At 38.5% G+C, this 19,649-nt stretch overlaps 1 protein-coding gene across 1 annotated transcript in view; it reads right to left on the bottom strand.

Moving 5' to 3' along the window:
• The window catches only part of SCFD2 (sec1 family domain containing 2), a 668,469-nt gene that overhangs the window by 337,892 nt on the left and 310,928 nt on the right, over positions 1 to 19,649 (bottom strand). The window lies entirely within an intron of this gene.

Raw genomic sequence — 19,649 nt, 5'->3', positions numbered from 1 at the left:
GCTTCACAGTGCATTGTGTCTCAAGTCATCTGTTGATGGGCACCTGGTTTGTTTAAATCTTCTGGCTATTGTGGAAAATTCCAACATATTCATTTATGATGGTTAAACACTTGAATGCAACAGGAAAGATACTATTTTAAAAACATTTCTAATGATATCCTAATAATGCAAATTATCTTTTGGAAATGAGAATTGGAGGAGGATATATTACTTGGACAGATATACTGAAGACATGGTAGAGCTTACTTGTGCCTTATTTTCAAAACTACAATTTCAGAAAATGCTGAACACATTCCAGGTAATAGTCCCTAATTACTAAAGATCTGTAACAGCAGACATAAGACTGTTATTGAATATACTCAATCCAGAAAAATTTACCAATGCACTGAAGTATGTGACATTATTTATGTAGAAAAATAAACAATCACAGTCTTCAAATATGCCCCATACACTTTGAATTTCAGCTCCATCGCTTACTATTTGTGAAAGTTTGGGCAAGCTTCTTAAGCTTCAATATTCTGATCTGAAAACAGACTAATAAAGGCACTGATTTCATAGGGTTTAAAGAGACAACCCATGTAATGTGCTTAACTTTGTTGTTGTTAGGTGCCATCGAGTTAGTACCGACCCATAGCGACCTTATGCACAGCAGAACAAATCACTACCCGATCCTGGTCCAACCTCACTACTGTTGCCACGCTTGAGCCCATTGATGCTGCCACTTGGCCAATCCATCTCGTTAGCTTAGTGAATGGTATACATTAAGTACTCAATAAATTATGATTCATAATTAATAATATTATTTGTATTATTTTCTGGTACACGTATCTATCATTTTCCACTACTGTAAACACTTCTACAAATTATTCGAATGGGCTTTTTGCAAAAAAGAAAATAGCTGATAAGTTTTTTGGTAGTCACAGAGACATCCCTGTGTGGAGCAAATGGTTAATGTAGTCAGCTTCTAACTGACAGGTTGAAGGTATGAGACCACCCAGAGGTGCTTCAGATGCTCTATCGAGCATTACAAAAAACACACAAACAGCAGAAGACAAATAGATGACTATGACCTCTTAAAAATCAGACACTTATGTGCATCAAAAGGTTTCACCAAAAGTGGAAAAGGGGAGTGCACAGACTGGGAAAAAACATTTCCCATGTTGTTTCCCAACAACATAACAGACAAAGGACTAATATCCAACATTTAGAGGAAACTACAATACTGCTACAAGAAAAAGACAAGCAAACCAATTAAAAAATGGGTATGGACATGAATAGACACTTTCACCAAAGAAGACATTCAGGAAGCCAACAATCATACCAAGAAATGTTCACAATCATTAGACATTGTTGTTGTTAAGCACTGTTGAGTTGGTTTCAACTCATAGCAACCCTGTATAGGGTTTCCAAGGAGTGACTGGTTAGTTTGAACCTTCAACCTTGCAGTCCAGTGCTTATCCTACAGTGCCACACCAGGATTCATTAGCTATTAGAGATATGCAAATCAAAACAACAATGAGATATCATTTCATGGCAGTATTAATGGCAAAATTCAAAAGAGAGAAAACGACAAATGCTGATGAGGGTTTGGAGAGACTGGGACCTTTCCACATTGCTGGTGGGACTATAAAATGGTTCAACCATTGTGGAAAATGGTATGGTGCTTTCTTAGGAAGTTGGAAATTGAAACACGGTATGACCCAGTGATCCCTCTAATTTGGTGTATATCCACAAGAAATAATAGCCAGGACACGAGTAGATATTGCAGTGCTATTCGCAATTGCAAAAAAATAGAGACAACTAAAGTGTTCATCAATGGAAGAGTAGATAACCAAACTTTGGTACATACATACAATGGAATACTATGCTACCTTGAAGAATAACAATGCATTTGTGAAACATGGATGAACTTGAGGATATTATGCTGAGTGAAATAAGTCAATTACAAAAGATAAATATTATATGACACCACTGCTGTAAAAACTCAAGAAAAGGTTTTCATATAAAAGAAACATTCTTTGATGTTTACCAGGGTTGGGAGGGAAGGGAGAGTATTTCACGGGCTAAAGGGTACACCCTGTTAACTTGCGTGATGGGGGAGCTATATACAAGAAGGGGAGTGCAATATAAAAGATGTGGGAATGTTGACAGAAAAATGATGAATAGGTGAAGACACAGGGAGGCATGCAAGGGCTAAAAGGGATAGGGGTAAATAGTGACATATACACAACCTTGGAACAGGAACACATGGTATGGGAGGAAAATGGGATATATATATGTGTGTGTGTGTGTGTGTGTGTGTGTGTGTGTGTGTGTGTGTATGTATATTTATGTATATTTGGAGTCCTGGTGTAGTGCTGTGGGTTAAAGCGCCAGATTGCAAAGCCGTTTGAACTGCAAGGTCGGCGGTTCAAGCTTACCAACTGCTCATCGGAAACCCTATACAGGGTCGCTATAGACTTGATGGCACTTAACAACAACAACAATATATATATTTATATATTCCACAAGTACAGGGGTTTGAAAGAGGATATTTGTACATGGGTAACCACAGGGGGAAAACAGGACAGCTGTTGTTGCATGGAGGGGATCACAATCATTGAGATGAAACAAAGTGTACATTCATTGCATGTAAACTGATGATCTTGTCCATAAACCTTCATTCAATTCACAATAAAACGTCTAAAAAGAAGAAGAAAGGCCTGGTCATCTACTTTTAAATAACCAGCCACTGAAAACCCTATGGAGCATAGCTCTACTTAAACATATGGAATCACTATGAGTTGGACCTGACTTCACAGCAATTAGTACTGATTTTATAGTTACAGAAGGCAAAAAAGAAAAAGGCAATTAACAAAATATAGAGACAGGGAGGAAATAAAACTCAAGTCAGGGCAGCAAAATACCTTGAACTTTCAGCAGAAAATTGTCTCAGTAGAATAATTATTATATAAATGATGGGCACATAACTAACAGTGGTCACAGATCACTTAGACTATTTAGCATAATAAATTCAATACGGCTCTTATGAATTAAGGACATTTATGCCATGTATAAATTACTTTAAGGATATAGACTAGGGAAGTAACCTGGGGAAAAGAATAACAGAGACAAACTTTGGTCTACATATGAAAGGGAAATAAGGAAAGAAAAAGGATCCTTCTACAGTAACAACACTTACAATAAAAACAATCATTCAGATGGCAGATAGCATACAAAATCTTTGCAATCCTGCTGAGAAACTCTCCTAACAAACCATCAATAATACTCTGGTTCATCTAAAAGAATCTTTTTTCCCCCCTTTAACTACATATTGTTGTACTGAAAGACATTACTTGTTATTCTGTTTCTATATTAATACCTTATTTCATATGACATAGTATCTCTTAAGTCAACATGATTTAGTAACATGACCATTCTTTTCCAAAAAGTTTGTCTTAAAAATAATTTTGTAATCTTTTATCCCATTTGGTTTCTGTTACCATATCTTAACAAAATAAGAGCTTGGCTTCTTTTCAACTTAAAAAAAAAAAATACACATAATGCTTTCTTTTGCCATTCCACTTTCATACTGCATTATTTGTTGCTTTTTAACCATTTTAACACATGCAAAGTACAAGCCTAAGTACCATGTACCAGAAAACTGAGTAAGATTGCTGACTGACATTTATAAAAGGAAACCATCAACTGAACCCTTGAGTAAGAACACCATGTGTTTTTGATCCATTTTCTCGCTACTGTATCCAATGAGCAGCTCTTACAAGAATAAAACTTTAAGGAACATGAACTTGTGGCAAGACTAGACAGAATATTCTGGGACTATGCTTTGAAGTAAAATCATTCCTTTAACATCAGGAGGTTTAATGCTACCATTTCACCATGAAAATAAGCACAGATGAATGTTTTGACCAGGACTAATTGTCTTTGAAGTTCTGCAAATTTAAGCATTAAAAACAGTACTCAACAAAACTCTTTACCTTATCAAAAGTTACAAAGAAAACAACTTGAGGGTGAGACGCAATCATTTTTTGGCTTGTAGCTAAAGCCAAAGCGGCAACATTAAGCAAAATTGAAAAGTGTCTAATAATCATGTTATGAAGAAAACCTAAATTTGAGAGGCTGACCTGTGGTGCTTATCTCCCTGTCATCAAGGTGATGAAATAACTGCTGGGTGACACTGGCCATTTAGTGACCAAAATCAGAACATATAGTCAGTGTGGTGTGCATGCTCTTTCCTTGGAATCCTTGTCTGATACTTGTTCAAATTCTGTTTTTACACCACAAAGGACAACTGTAAAACAACTTTTACAGCTGAAACAAATCAAAACAAAATGAGTATGCTATTATATTCAGCAGAACATCCACTCGTACCTGGATGGAGCCTGTGAAGTGGTTTGGGAATCAGAACAATAAAAACTGGAGGTTCTTCTCAGAACTTTGGGGTCCCCTATCCAAAGGAGCTCTGGTAGCATAGTGGTTACGAATCGGGCTGCGAACCGCAAGGTCAGCAGTTTGAAACTGCCAGCTGTTCCGCAGGAGAAAGATGAGGCTTTCTGCTCCCGTAAAGATTTACAGCCTCAGAAACCCTGTACAGGGTCACTATGAGTCGGAACCAACTCGACGGCACATAACAACAACAACAACATCCAAACTGCAGACTGCAAAGCCATTTGAACTGCAAGGTCGGCCGTTCAAGCTCACCAGCTGCTCCTTTAAAACCCTATACAGGGTCACTTTGGGTCGGAATTGACTCGACGGCACTTGACAACAACAACATCCAAACTGCAGTACTAACCATAGCACAGCCTGCTCCCTGGGTCTGGAAGACTTTTGCCCTCCCAGCCTAGTTCACTCCAACTCATCCTTTGGATCTCAGCCAAGTATCACATCCTCAAAGATGTCCTATCTGACACATGTTAGATGTCCTTATAATATGTATCTCTCTCTTCCACAGCACTGGTCAGAGTCACAACTTTCAATGTCTTGTGATTTGATCAATTCGCCCCCATTAGACTACAGGCTTCATGAAGGGAAGGGACCTAGATGTTTTTATTCACCATTATATCCCTACAAGAGTCCCTGGGTGGTGTCAACGATCAACATGCTTAACTGCTAACTGAAACATTGGAGGTTCGAGTTTACCCAGATGCACTTTGGAAGAAAGGCCTGGTAAGAAAACCAGCAATTAAAAACCCCATGGAATACGATGGGATGAATGTAAAACTGAGACACTACACAGATCGTCTACAACAAAGATATAGATAACCAAATGAGACAGACGCAGATGATAGTTCCAGAACCCTGAGCTTCAGATGGAGGGATAGAGAAATGGATTGAATGCATACTAGGAGAGATAGCTGAACAGACTTGGGGGGAAAAACAAACATCACAAAAACCAGAGACAGACTGGTGACGTATAAGTGGCTTTATAGACAAGGCAGAGCTTGGTGGTCCGGAGGTGTACCAGTGACTCACAGAGGTAAAGATGAGATTTTTTTTCTTGTTTCCCACACTTTGCTGGTGACCAGAAACATGGTGATGATCACCCCCAGTGAAAATCCTGCACTCCGAGAGGTCTGAGCTGCATGGTGGTGAGCTGTGAAGATGTGAGACCCATCAGAGTGAGTCAGGAACTATCTGCACCAAGTCCAGCACCAGGATTCAGGTGTACCCTGGTTCATACATGCCAACCCTGGGCTAGCCCTCACTAAGAGAAGAAGCTGAAGAAATGCGGGGACAAAAAAAAAAAAAAGAGAGACAGGTGATCTGTGCTGGCCAGTCATTTTGAACTTTCACAGGCAGCTTTTTGAAGGTAGAGGGCAGTGTAGTGATGCACAGGAATACTGCTTACTGGAAGAAACAAAGTTTTTTTTTTTTTTTCCTTGTACCCCACATTACCCTGGTGGCCAGCCCCCATCCGCATACACCTCTAGCAACGTTTCTGCTCTCCGGTGGCTGCTTGGTGTGAGCCATGCTTGTCAGTCATATCAAAGAGAGGAGGGAGCTATCGGCACCAACCCCAGTGCCTACATTCAGCTGAGACCTGTTCTAGACCTGCAGAGCTAGAACTGACCAGCTCTGGATTAGCAGGAACTCTTGCCCCTGGCTGCCTGCTGAGACAGAAAGATCTTGATCCTACCTTCTTTAAGCAAGAACAACTTTTAGGAGCTCTGGTAGCGAGTGGTTATGAATCGGGCTGCTAACTTCAAGGTTGGCACTTCAAAACTACCAGCTGCTCCGCGGGAGAAAGATGACGTTTTCTGCTCCCATAAAGATTTACAGCTTGGAAAACCCTGTGCAGGGTCACTATGAGTAGGAACAGACTCCACGGTACTTAACAACAACAACTTTCAGATTGGGTGCCCAGAACAGAAAGCACCGCGAACTCCAGCTAGGGCCAAGTGCCACCGTTTCATCTCTTGCCCACTCACCATATGAGCTCCTTGACTGGAGGAAGCCCCCAGACTTTCCTCCTCTTTGGCTCTGGTATTTGCCCTGGTTTTTTGCTTTCCTTGTTTTTGGTTGTTTATTCTGCTTTGCCCTTCTTCTATTGATCTTTCCTTGCATTTTATCCTTTCTAGTTCTGCCTTAATTTTAGCTTCTTTGTTTTCTATTTCTCTGACCCCTCCTACACCCTACGCCCACTTCTTCTGCTTCTGCTTTCTTTTTATTTTTGTTCTTCATTTTTCTTTAATACTCTCTGTTCTCTTTCTCTCTTACTCATTCCTCTCCCAAATTGTGACCAGTGCTTTTCTTTGCTTTTAATTTTCTCTCTTACTTTTCTCTTTCATAGCTTTAATTTTATTTTTCATTCTTGCTCCATTTTTTTTTTCTCTTTTTGATTACCATGGTCTTCTAGCTGCTGTCTTTTTTTTTTTTTTCCCTTTACTATTTTCTTTTTTCACTGTTGTTTATTTTGGTTTGTTTCCTTTGTCTAACACAATGGGGTCAACAGTTCATGGAGTTCATCCACAACTGTACTCTCTATAACTCTACCCACCAGGCAAGAGCTAGTCCCAGCTCAACTCGACGGCACTTAACAACAACAACAACATATACTTGGCCAACAGCAGCAACCAAACCTGTTCTCAACTGAGACACACAAACAGCAAACAGAGAACAGGGCATATGGTTTCCTTCTCTAATCACATCCACTGGTGAGTGCCTAAGAACACACCAACATACAATCATCAATTAAATACAAATACAATGAAACCACAACATCTTAGAAGCAAAAGGCAATTTCTGTTCACATGAAGAAACAAGATAGAGTGGATCAAACAAGTGACCAAGAATCAGAGATAGAAAACATTTTTGACAAGAAAAAAAGAAGGCATTAGAACTCCCTGAAAAAAAATTCAAGAAAATGACATTTACTTATCTTCACACATTGACATAAAGGTCAAGGAAAATAAGGAAGAATTCAGGAAAACACAGGAACAAACCAGTGAAACTGATAAAGTATTGGAGACAATACAAAACCTGAAAATATAAATCCAGAGAATTATTACTAAGATTTCAGAAATAGACAATACATTGAAAGGGCAAAGAGTAGATATGAATCAATGGAAATCCAAATTAATAAGACCTATGAAAGAGCTCTGGTAGCATAGTGGTTACAAATCGGGCTGTGAACCGCAAGATCAGCAATTTGAAACGATCAGCTGTTCTACAGGAGAAATATGAGGCTTTCTGCTCCTGTAAAGATTTACAGCCTCGGAAACCCTATGCAGGGTTACTATGAGTCAGAACCAACTCCACGGCACAGAACCACCACCACCATGACAAAAGAGTCCTGGTGTGGCGCTGTGGGTTAATACACTAGACTGCAAAGCCATTTGAACTGCAAGGCCAGCAGTTCAACCTCACCAGCTGCTCTTCTGTAACCCTATACAGGGTTGCGATAGGTCAGAACTGACTCAGTGGCACTCAACAACAACATCAATAAAGCAAGAAAATAAAATTAAGGTCATCCAAATTGGCAAAGAAGAAGTAAAACTCTGTTTCTTTGCAGATGATATAATCCTATATATCACAGAAAATCCCAAAGATTCAGCAAGAAAATTATTGACACTCACTGAAAGTGGTAGGGCTCAAGATCAACATACAAAAATCAGTCATATAACTTTATATTAATAAAGAGAACTCTAAGAAGGATATCAGGAAAACAATGCCATTTATAGTTGCCACCCAAAAGATGAAATATTTAGGAATAAATCTAACCAAAGAAACAAAAGACCTAAACAAAGAAAACTACAAAGCACTACAGTTGTTGTTGTTAAATGTTGTCAAGTTGGTTCCAACTCATAGTGACCCTGTATAGAAAAGGGACTGCTGACCTTGTGGTTCACAGTCCAGTGCTAATCCTATAGGAGTCCACAAAATACTACTAGAAGAAACCAAAGGAGAGGCTTACAAAAATGGAAGAATATACTATGTTCATGGATAGGAAGAATTAATATTGTGAAAATCTTAACACTACACAAAGCAATCTGTAGATACAATGCAATCCCAATCCAGATTTCAACATTATTCTTTAAAGAGATGGAAAAATTGATTACTAACTTGATATGGACAGGAAAGAGACCCAGGATAATCAAAGCATTAATGATGAAGAAAAACAAAGTTGGAGGTCTCTCACTTCCTGATCTCAAAACCTACTACACAGTCACAGTGATCAAAATAAGATTGTACTGGTACAATGGAAGACATGCATAGATAGAACAAAATTGAGAACCCATATGGAGACTGGGAAATATTTTTTTGTTATGACATATCAGACAAGGTCCTAATCTGTAAAATATTTAGGAAACTACAATACACCTATAAGAAAAAGACAAATAACCCAATTTAAAAATGGACACAGGACATGAACAGACACTTCACCAAGGAAGACATTCAGGCAGCCAACAAATATATGAAGACATGTTCATAACCATTAGCCATTAGAGAGATGCAAATTAAAACAACAATGAGATATCATCTCACACCAGCAATAACAGTGAAGTTTTAAAAAGCAGAGGACAACAAATGCTGGTAAGGGTGTGGAGAGACTGGGACCCTCCTACATTGCTGGTGGGACTGTAAAATGGTTCACCCTCTTTGTAAAATGGTATGATGCTTCCTCAGAAAGTGGAAATAGAAACACCTATGATCCAGCAATTCCTTTACTTGGTATATACCCACAAGAAATACAAGCCAAAACAGGAGTAGATAAGATATATGCACACCAATGCTGATTGCAGCACTATTCACAATAGCAAAAAGATAGAGACAGCCTAAGTGCCCATCAATAGAAGAATGGATAAACCAGCTTTGGTATACACACACAATGGAATACTATGCTACCTTGAAGTATTGAAGAATAACAATGAAATTTAAAAAGAACTCTTACCAAGGATGAACCTTGAGGACATTATGCTTAGTGAAATTAATCAGTCACAAAAGGGCAAATATTGCATAAGACCATTATTGTGAAAGCTTAAGAAAAGATTTCCATACTAAAAGAAAAATTCTTTGATGGCTGCCAGGGGTGGGAGGGAGGGGACAGTACATACAGGGTAGAGGATAGACACATGACAGCTTGGGTGATGGGGAAGGTAATATACAAGAAAGAGGAGGGCAATACACAAGAAGGGGGAGTATACAGGTGAACAAGGAAGGTAAGGGAAGACTTAGGGAGGTATGCATGGGCTAAGTGGTACAGAGGTAAATAGTGATGTATACGTAACTTTGGAACAACAGGGCTCTGTGATACAGAGATCAAGACAGAGTCAGAATGGGTAAAGGAGGGGAAATAATGTTAAGGTGCTTAACTGTCTTTTGGATATTGGTTTCCCCTGCCTACTATGGTCAAATAGACATTTGAGGTGAGATAGAAAGGAATATTGGGACATATGATTACAGAAAGCTTGTAAGCCCATCTTCAGCTTATAACTGATGGGATTAGCTACAAGGGTTACTAAAATTTGCCCAGGGAAATAAGCTTCTTGTTAAGCCTTTGTGGAGTATGGGGCCTTAGGGGGAGTCCTGAGCCCGATCCAGAAACCTTCTGAGGTGGGACATTCCCACTTGAGAGGCATGCAGACCAACAAGAATGGCTAGAGGAACAAAAGATACTTCTTGAAAGAAAGACCAAGGTGGGGGGGGTGGTGGTAGGGAGGGCAGAGAGAAGCATACTGGCTGTGACAATATCAAGCAAGCTGTTTGTCTTGGAGCCATCAAGACAAGAAAAGTCAGCCTATCAGTGTAAGCATGCTTCTAAGACTGAAACTCAAAGAGAACACACGAGCAGTCTTGTGTTTGCTGAGGACCACTCTGGTCTACTTGTAAGCAGAAGTGGGGGCAATGCACTAATGAAGACATGGGTTGAGTCTGGCCATGCCCCATAAACAGCCGTTGACCTCGAAATGAGAAAGAGAAGAGGAAGGGCTGGCTGGTTTGAAGTTCAGGGTGACCTGTGAACTCCAAAGCACATAGGCACTGACCTAGCCACTGGGGGCTAGAGGTAAGAGTGAAGAGGCCAACTGGTCTGAAGTAGGAGGAGGTGGGTGAGCACTCCCAAACTTGCAGATAATACTCATGGGCTCTAGAATGGATGGCTTGCTGACCAGAACTCGACCAGATGAAGATAAAAGACCTTTGATATGTGTAAAAAGCATAAATTGCTAGTTTGATGAACGGGACTTTTGCTTATGGATGTAGTTGTTCAAAATTCCAACTGGAAGGGAAAGATTCTTCATATCAAGGATCAAATATGCATCCTCAGTACACTGGATTGATAGGGACAGGCAAATTAGACACTGGCTATTCTTAAATAGGGTTCTATAAAGGCACAAAGTGGCTGGCTTACCAGCTTTCACAAGTGTACTTAATTTCAGAACAAGGTTGATAAGGTAGAATTCTCACTCAATAGTTTTCCTCTTGTCCAGATGGGTCTGGTGAAAGATGGGGCAGGATAGGGATAGGAGTTCATGATTCAATTATGAGTAATTGTTAACAGAATTAATTGCTATTGTCACAACTATAAATGGAGAAGATACGTAACTGAAAGGGGGAAGCAGTTAATCGTTTATTTCAGGAACAGAGACCCCTAGGACCATCAAGGGAGAAGAGCCTGAGTGGAGAGTGGGAGCCTAACCAGAAAAGCAGCGAAAGCAGGGGTGATGGCATACAGAGATAGAGCAGCTGAGGACTCTAGGCCCAGGAAATGAGAAAGGCTGTGTACCTGTGGGCAGGAGGCTGGCTTGCAAAATGTGCCCTCTGGATATTTAAATGAATATATATTTTGCGTGTGGTATGTGTATATCAAAAAAAAAAAAAAAAAGGAATAGAGGAAAATACTGTTAACTGATGGTACATGGAAAGGATTATAATCATTGCAATGAAACCAAATATTTATTGAATGCAAAATTGATGATCTGCCTGTAAACTGTCACTCAATTCACAATAAAAGCTTTAAAAAAAAAAAAAAGTGATAAGAATTGAAGAGGCTTGGAATCAATTAGTCCAATGGACTAGTGGAACATGTGAGCAACAGTGACTCTGAGACCAAAAGAACTAACGATACATAGAATCTGAATGTTTGACCAAACTTTGTATTCTGTTCTCTCTTTTCTTAGAATGCTGTGATGTTGGCGAGAAGATATTCAATGAGTATATGAATGTGTGTATACCAGGGTAAGTCAAAAAGTGTTGCTACATATACAAGAGGATAGTTGACAGAGGAAAGATGAAGGTAGCAGGAGACAAAAGCAGGCATGTATGTAAAAGTTAAAGTGAATAGAGGTAAACACTGTTAACTGATGGTATATGGAAGTGATTGCAATCATTGGAATGAAACAAAGTATATGATTTATTGAAAGCAAAACTGATAATTTGCTCTGTAAACCTTCACTCAATTTACAATAAAAAGTTAAAAAAAACAACCCTATGGAGCACAGTTCTATTCCAACATATAAAGGGGCCACCATGATTTATAGTCATTAATCTTCATCAAGATCAAGATGCAGTTTTCAGCAAGAAAGGGTGTTGTTTTTGCCGTTAAGTGCCAATGAGTCAATTTCAACTCATAGCAACTTTGTATAGGGTTTCCGAGGAGTGGCTGGTGGGTTTGAACTTCCGTTCTGAAGTTCAAATTGACTTCAGGGCCCAATGCATATACTACACCGCCACTCCAGGACTGTATATATAGCAGGTTGTTAATGAGTCTTCCTCCGATCCTGATGCCACATTCTTCTTCATATAATCCAGCTTCTTGTATTATTTGTTCGGCATACTGATTAAATAAGTATGATGAAAGAATACAACCCTGATGCACACCTTTCCTGATTTTGAACCATCTAGTATCCCCTTGCTCTTTTCTTACAGGTCTCAGTACAGATTCACTATGAGCACAATTAAGTGTTCTAGCTTCCGTACTAACCTCAAAGGTGATTTACTCATCCCAGCCTTCAGACCTTGTTTTTGGACCATACAACAATATTGGTCACTATGGTTTTCTGGAAACAGCATCTTAAGCAAAAGAGTGGCTATAATAACAATATTACAACTTTTTGGAATGGGTATCTGTGTTGGACTGATCTCAGAGCAAATCCATGGATGCCTGATTTCTAAAAACAGGTGTCATCATTAATACATACAGAATCCAGGGGTAAACAGTCTGCTCTTGACAAAGAGAGGGACAAAGACTGACATAGATTTTGGTTCAAGAACTTAGGAGGAGTAAGCCAGAGAGAGAAATCTACCACAATAAGACCTAAAATCCTTCAAAGTACTCTGTGAGCCTTTACTTCATTTCAAACTATAGCCAGAACCATCTTGCTAATGATCATTGCCCTAATGACTTGTTAAATGACTTATGGATCAATGTAGCATGTGTTTACCGATCTAGTCTGTAATCTCAGGAAATAAAAGATGACCAATTAGTGCAAAGGTAAAGTGTCTTTTAAAAAAATAAAAACTTAACTGCTAGAAGTAAGATACTCTTTTGTTGCAAACTAATTGGAAATTTTTCTTTTAGATAAACCAAAGAAATTATTCGAAAATAACTTGATTTTTTTGATTAAGTATTAAATTTAGTGGCTACTGATGAAAGAAAGGAAAAATAAAAACAGAAAGAATGGAACTAAAATGCAAACGTTTTTTCCTATTCAAAGATAGTTATGTAAAGTATGCTGAAATATACCTTTTTATAATTTCTCCTACATGTTGTTGTTTTAAGGTGCCTTCAAGTCAGTCCCAACTCACAGTGACCCTAGGTACAACAGAACAAAACATTCCTGTGCCATCCTCATGAACTGTTGCTATGTTTGAACCCATTGTTATAGCCACTGTATTAATCCATCTCCATGAGGGTCTCTTCCTCATTTTTGCTGACCCTCCAATTTGCCAAGCACCATGTCCTTCTCCAAGGACTGGTTCCTCTTGATAGCATGTCCAAAAATACGTGACACTAACTTTACCCATACTCACTTCCAAAAAGCTATACTTCTTCCAACACAAATTTGTTCATTCTTGGTGTACTCAGTATTCTTTGCCAATACCATAACTCAAAGGCATCAACTATTCTCTGGTTTTCCTTCTTATTCATTGCCTAGCTTTTCCATGGAGTCCTGGTGTGGCACTGTGCGTTAATGATGTGTCAGATTGCAAAGCCGTTTGAACTGCAAGGTGGGTGATTCAAGCTCACCAACTGCTCCTCGGAAACCCTATACGGGTCACTATGGGTCAGACTCGACTCGATGGCACTCAACAACAACAACAAGCTGTTCCATACATATGAGGCAACTGAAAATACCAAGGCTTAGCTAGGTTAGGCACATGTTAGTTTTCAAAGTGACCTCTGCTTTTTAGCACTTTTAGGCAGTCTTTTGCAGCAAATTAGCCTCATGCAGTAGGTCATTTAATTTTTTGACTGCTGCTTCCATGGATGTTGATTGTGGATCCAAGTAAAATGAAATTGTTAAAAATTTCTATCTTTTGTTTGCTTATCATAATGTTGCTTATTGGTCCAGTTAATAAAAAACAAAAACAAAAAACCCTGGGAACCTATCCTACATATTATTTGATTAAATAGACTGTATGATAGTTACCCATAGATTATTCTGGCTATCTTTTCACTTTGTTAAATGTCATCAGTTTGTAATGGCAGCATAATATTCCAATCTATAGTAATCATCAACGATTTACTCAGTGTCTCCTAGCTTGGAACCTTCAGTATTTATTTGTGTAACTGCAAGCATCTACTTGTCTGATCTTATTTCTTTACACGTTTTAAAGAGTGCTACTGTGTATGGTGGGAAGCAATGCAGTGAGACACTAGACAATTTATTTTAATCTTTATACAAGATACTAGTGTTGGCAAGGCGAGAGAGAAGGAACACTTTTCTTACGACCTTTGTTTAACCTTAGACGGATGTGCATGGTCCAAGGCCAGTAAAGTGATAAATAGGTTCTGGCAGCTTATTCTCTTCACCTTGAGTAGTACTACAGTGTGTCGTTGGAGAGGGTGCTTTACAACAGGAAGCCACAGACACAGTGTGGTGTTCTCCCAGGGTAAATGCACAGATGCCTCATACAAGGCTTTGGCAGGATTCTCAGAATGCACAGAGAAGCATCAAAAGTGGCTTTATTTTTAAGGCTCAAATTCAGCTGAAAGATTGTGAGGGAATCCAGAGAAGGGAATGCCTGGGCTTGGATAAAAATAGCTGGTTTATTCTTGCTTGCACAGTGCACAAAAGCTTTACTGATTTGCCCAGCAGTCATCTGTTTATCCCACACCTTGAAATAAGTAATACACAGACATCCTAATTAGCATCGAATCAGTGCCTCTAGAGGGAAGGATATCCAGGAGACTGGGTTTCTAATTCACATTAAGTTTTTATATTTTCATATATTACTGTAATTCAGTGTATCTGTCAGCCTATCACAGGCCAGACAAAGATGTTTCATCAATGAAAGGAAGAGAAGAAACCTTTTTGTAAATTTTCCAAATGCTATAATTCAGAATCATACTAGTCACTAGACATACAATTTTACCTTCTAATCGGCTTTTCTTTCTTTCTTTCTCTTTTAACAATTCAGTTCTGTAATGGAAGGAAAAAAGAATGCTACCTCTGTTCATTGCTTTTCTTATATTTTCCTCCAAAATGAAAAAAATAAAATAAAATAAAGCTTGTTAATTTCTTTTCCTCTACTAATAAAAGTAATGCAACCTAATACTATGAAAAGACATACAACATAATAAGGAATTTTCTAGATAGTAAAAATCACCTTTAATTCCATCATCCAAAGATGCTGTTGTTGTTAAATGCCGTTGAGTCAATTCCAACCCATAGCGACCCTGTATAGGGTTTCCAAAGAGCAGCTAGTGAGCTTGAACCACCAACTTTGCAGTCTGACGCATTAGCCCACAGCGCCACATCAGATAGCCACTATTAAATGGTTGGGTAGCTCATACAGACAGTTACAGTTTTCTCTCTGAAACATATTTTTAAGAAACACATTACAGACTTGTTTTATAACCTTCCTCTCCACATTAACAATATACTACATACATCTTTCATTTGTCAACCTTTTTTTTTTTTTTTTTTTTTTTTTTACAGCTCTGTTGTTGTTGTTGTGTGCCGTGGAGTCAGTTCCGACTCATAGCGACCCTGTACAGGGTTTCCAAGGCTGTAAATCTTTACGGGAGCAGAAAGCCTCATCTTTTTCCCGTGGAACAGCTGGTAGTTTCGAACTGCTGACCTTGTAGTTTGCAGCCTGATTCATAACCACTACACTACCAGAGGTCCTTTAACAGCTGTGAAGCTCACTTTTTTATACTTAAAAAATCCTGACATACTTTTACTTTGACAATTTAGTTAGTAAGAGTATTTTTTGGTCAATGTATGCTAACATCTGATTGTTTTCTAAAGAGACAAACTTGTTAGTAGATATTAAATAAAATAAATAACAATCATTTATAGTCACAATGTACTGTATAAGCACAACTATGCACAATAAAAACAAAAACAAAACCACTGAAATGTCTGAACATGTTTACATTCTTAGAGTTTTGTTTTTTTATCAGCTGTTTACTTTGGAAATGAATTGAATTAGAATTTTTGACATTTTATGTGTTGCTCAATATGTACTACTAAAAATGGGATAAAAGTAAGAAAGAGCAGATGATTTGTATAAAGCAAAAGCATTAAAACCACAAATTCGATTAAACTTAAAAAATACTCACTAAGCTTCATTAATGTGAGATGAAACTAATTATGAAAGGCAAAAGTTAATTAATTCTCAAAGACTCTTAATTACTACCCAAAATGATGAAAGATGAAAAGGGTGTAGATAATTTTTTTAATTACTTAAATCTTTTAAGTAATAGATCATAAAAGGAATGCATGAAAAGAAATCATCAGCTTCAGTGTGATGGGGAAAGAGATTGACTTAAGGGATGAATTAAAGTAATGAACAAAGCCAAATGAAATGAAACCTGTTGTCAGTTGAGTGGATTCTGACTCGGTGACCCTATGAGACAGAGTCGAACTGGTCCACAGGGTGTCCAAGGCTGTAAATCTTTACAAGAGCAGATTACAGCATCTTTCTCCCCTGGAGCAGCTGGTGAGTTCCAAGTGTCACTTTCAGATTAGCAGCTGAGTGTTTAACTACTGAGCCACTGAGGCGCCTTAAAATAATGAACACTCATTATCAGATGGTATCTATGCTGTGTACATAACAATTGACTGACTAACTCTATGCTTATTGACTGTAGTCCTGGTGTAGCACTGTAGGATAAACACTGGACTGCTAATCATAAGGTTAGTGGTTCAAACCCACCAGCTGTTCTTTGGAAACCCCAAACAATTGCTCACAATTACTAATATTGATAGGGAGCTGTCAAAAATTCAAATCAGATTCAGAAGATGACATAGAAGAAATGATGTCATTGCTGACATCAGATGGATCTTGATTGAAGCAGAAAATACAAAAAAGATGTTTACTTGTGTTTTATTGACTATTGGAATGGGAATTCCAGGACATTCAATTTTACTCAAAGGAACTTATACATACATAGACCAAGAGGCAGTCATTTGAACAGAACAAGGAGATACTGAATGGTTTAAAATCAGGAAAGGTGTGTGTCAGGGTTGTATCTTTTCACCATATTTATTCAATCCATATGCTGAGCAAGTAATCTGAGAAGTTGGATTACATGAAGAAGAATGTGGCATCAGAAATGGAGGAAGATTCATTAACAACCTGTGGTCTGCACATACAACCTTGCTTGCTAAAGTGAAGAGGACTTCAACTACCTGCTGATGAAGATTAAAAACAAAAACAAAACTATAGCCTTCAGTATGGATTGCACCTCAATGTAAAGAAAAATAAAATCCTCACAACTACACCAATAAATAATAGCATGATGAATGGAAAAAAGTTTGACGTTTTTGAAGACTTCATTTTGCTTGGATCCACAATCAACGTTCAAGGAAGCAACAATCAAGAAATAAGATGATGTATGGCATTGGGCAAATCTGCTACACAAGACCTCTTTAAAGTATTCAAGAGCAAAGATATAGTTTGAGGATTAATGTGTGCCTTACTCAAGCCATAGTATTTTCATGCATGTAAAAGTTGAGCAATGAATACAGAAAACTGCAGAAGAATGGATTCATTGGAGTTGTGGTGCTGGAGGAGAATACTGGAGGCACCATGGACTGCCAAGAATAAATAGGTCTGTGTTGAAAGAAGTGCCGCCTGAGTGTCCTTTACTAGCCGGGATGGTAAGACTTTGTGTCTCATACTTTGGATTAATGTCAGGAGGGTTCAATCCCTAGGGAAGGCTAGCATGCTTGGTAAAGTGGAGGGTCAGCAAAAGGAAAAGAGGAAGACACCCAAGGGGATGGAATGATACAGTGGTAACAGCAATGGGCTCAAACGTTTCATTTGTTAGGAAGGCACAGGACGAGACTGTGTTGTGTTCTGTTGTGTATAGGGTCACTAGAAGTTGGAACCAACAGGGTGGCAGTTAAGAACAACAACATATGCATATGAAAGCTGGACAATGGACATCGAAGACTGTGGAAGAATCAGTGCATTTCATTTTTGCTGTTGGCAAGGAATACTGAAGATATACAGTTGGCTGCCTGAAAAACAACAAAATATGTCTTAGAAGAAGTACAGCCAGAATGATTTGTAGAAGCAGGAATTATGAGACTTTGTCTCTAGTACTTTGGACATTCTTTCACGAGGGGCCAATCCCTGGAGAAGGATATCATGCTTGGTATAGTGGGGGGTCACTGTTGCTGCCACTTTGTCAATGACATTTGATGGAGATTTTGTAGTTCTAGACGATCTGATGATCTTTACCGTCTCAAAAATTTTGTTACAAAAAGCTGAGTCACTTCTCTTCGTGCAAAAGGTTGCCTTGTAACAGGTTATATCCCTACCAACATGCCATGGAGTTGTAAACTCTGATCATTGACATGTTAGAGTGTTATCAATATTATTTGCATGCATAATGTTAAGACCCTCTCAATCACGACCTTACTACATGTTTCAGAGAGTTCGGTGTCACCTTTTTATCATTTTGCATATATCTGATTTAATTTTCTTCTTTTCTATCACAGATGAACACCCAGGTAGTCAGTTTAAAAATAGTTATCTAATTTAGTCTAAAGATTTACCACTTTCAGTACTCCTAATAATTTCCATTTTTGCTTCCATGCAAATTCATTTGTTCATTTTTTTTCATGCATGCAACAATTACACCTTACTATGTGTCACACTCTGCTACGTGCCAGGAGTAAAGCATCAACCAAACAAGACAAAGTCCCCAGTTTCCGTGTACATTTGATTAGCAACCTAACTGCAATACCTTCAGTTTTCCATTGTTCACTATTATTCATATATGTGAATCAAATGCAATAAAACATTCAAACACTTGTCTAAAAATGGCTACAAAAGTACAGCAGCAAAATCAAAACTGGATGGCTGAGCATGCCCAGTGCCACCAAGAGACAACTTGAGATCTTTATCAACTAAAATTTGACTCCAACTATAACATTTTCTTTAAGGGTTTTGGTTGATAATGTACAAAACTGCAGGCTGACAGCAATTCCCTGTTTCTGCATCTAGCCTACAGAAGTAATGATATAAGAATTGGGTCCACATAGAAGAATATGAATATATCACTGTTTATAATGGCAATAAAAATGGAAATACCTTTAGTACATGTGTGTCCATGTGACTAAATTGTGGGGCATGGGAGAATGAAGGCAATGTTAGTAGTGTGCAAGGTGTGGACACTGAAGGGAATTGGCATGCCTTCTCCTGCTCCTGCTCCTCTTCCCACTGACTAGACTGGGACCTGGTGGTGAGCCATTCTGGACCATGAAAATAAATGTAACATTCTAGGAATGGTGACGCGATAAATCAGAAGGAAAATTGGTCCCTAATGTCCTGAAGCCGCCATCTAATCTTTGAGTATTCTTACTTGGACTGTTACTTGCATGAGAAGTTTCTTTTCCAGTTTAAGCCACTGTTAAGAGAAGCTAAGAGAGCTCAGTAGCTCTGTAGGATAAGCACTGGACTGTAAAACACAAGTTCAGCAGTTTGAGAAAGATGATGCTTTCTGCTTCCACAAAGGTTCACAGCCT

Source organism: Chrysochloris asiatica, unplaced genomic scaffold (genome assembly GCF_000296735.1).
Source record: "Chrysochloris asiatica unplaced genomic scaffold, ChrAsi1.0 scaffold00115, whole genome shotgun sequence".
In the NCBI taxonomy this organism is placed as follows: Eukaryota; Metazoa; Chordata; class Mammalia; order Afrosoricida; family Chrysochloridae; genus Chrysochloris; species Chrysochloris asiatica.
This window is presented reverse-complemented; position numbering and strand designations above follow the sequence as displayed.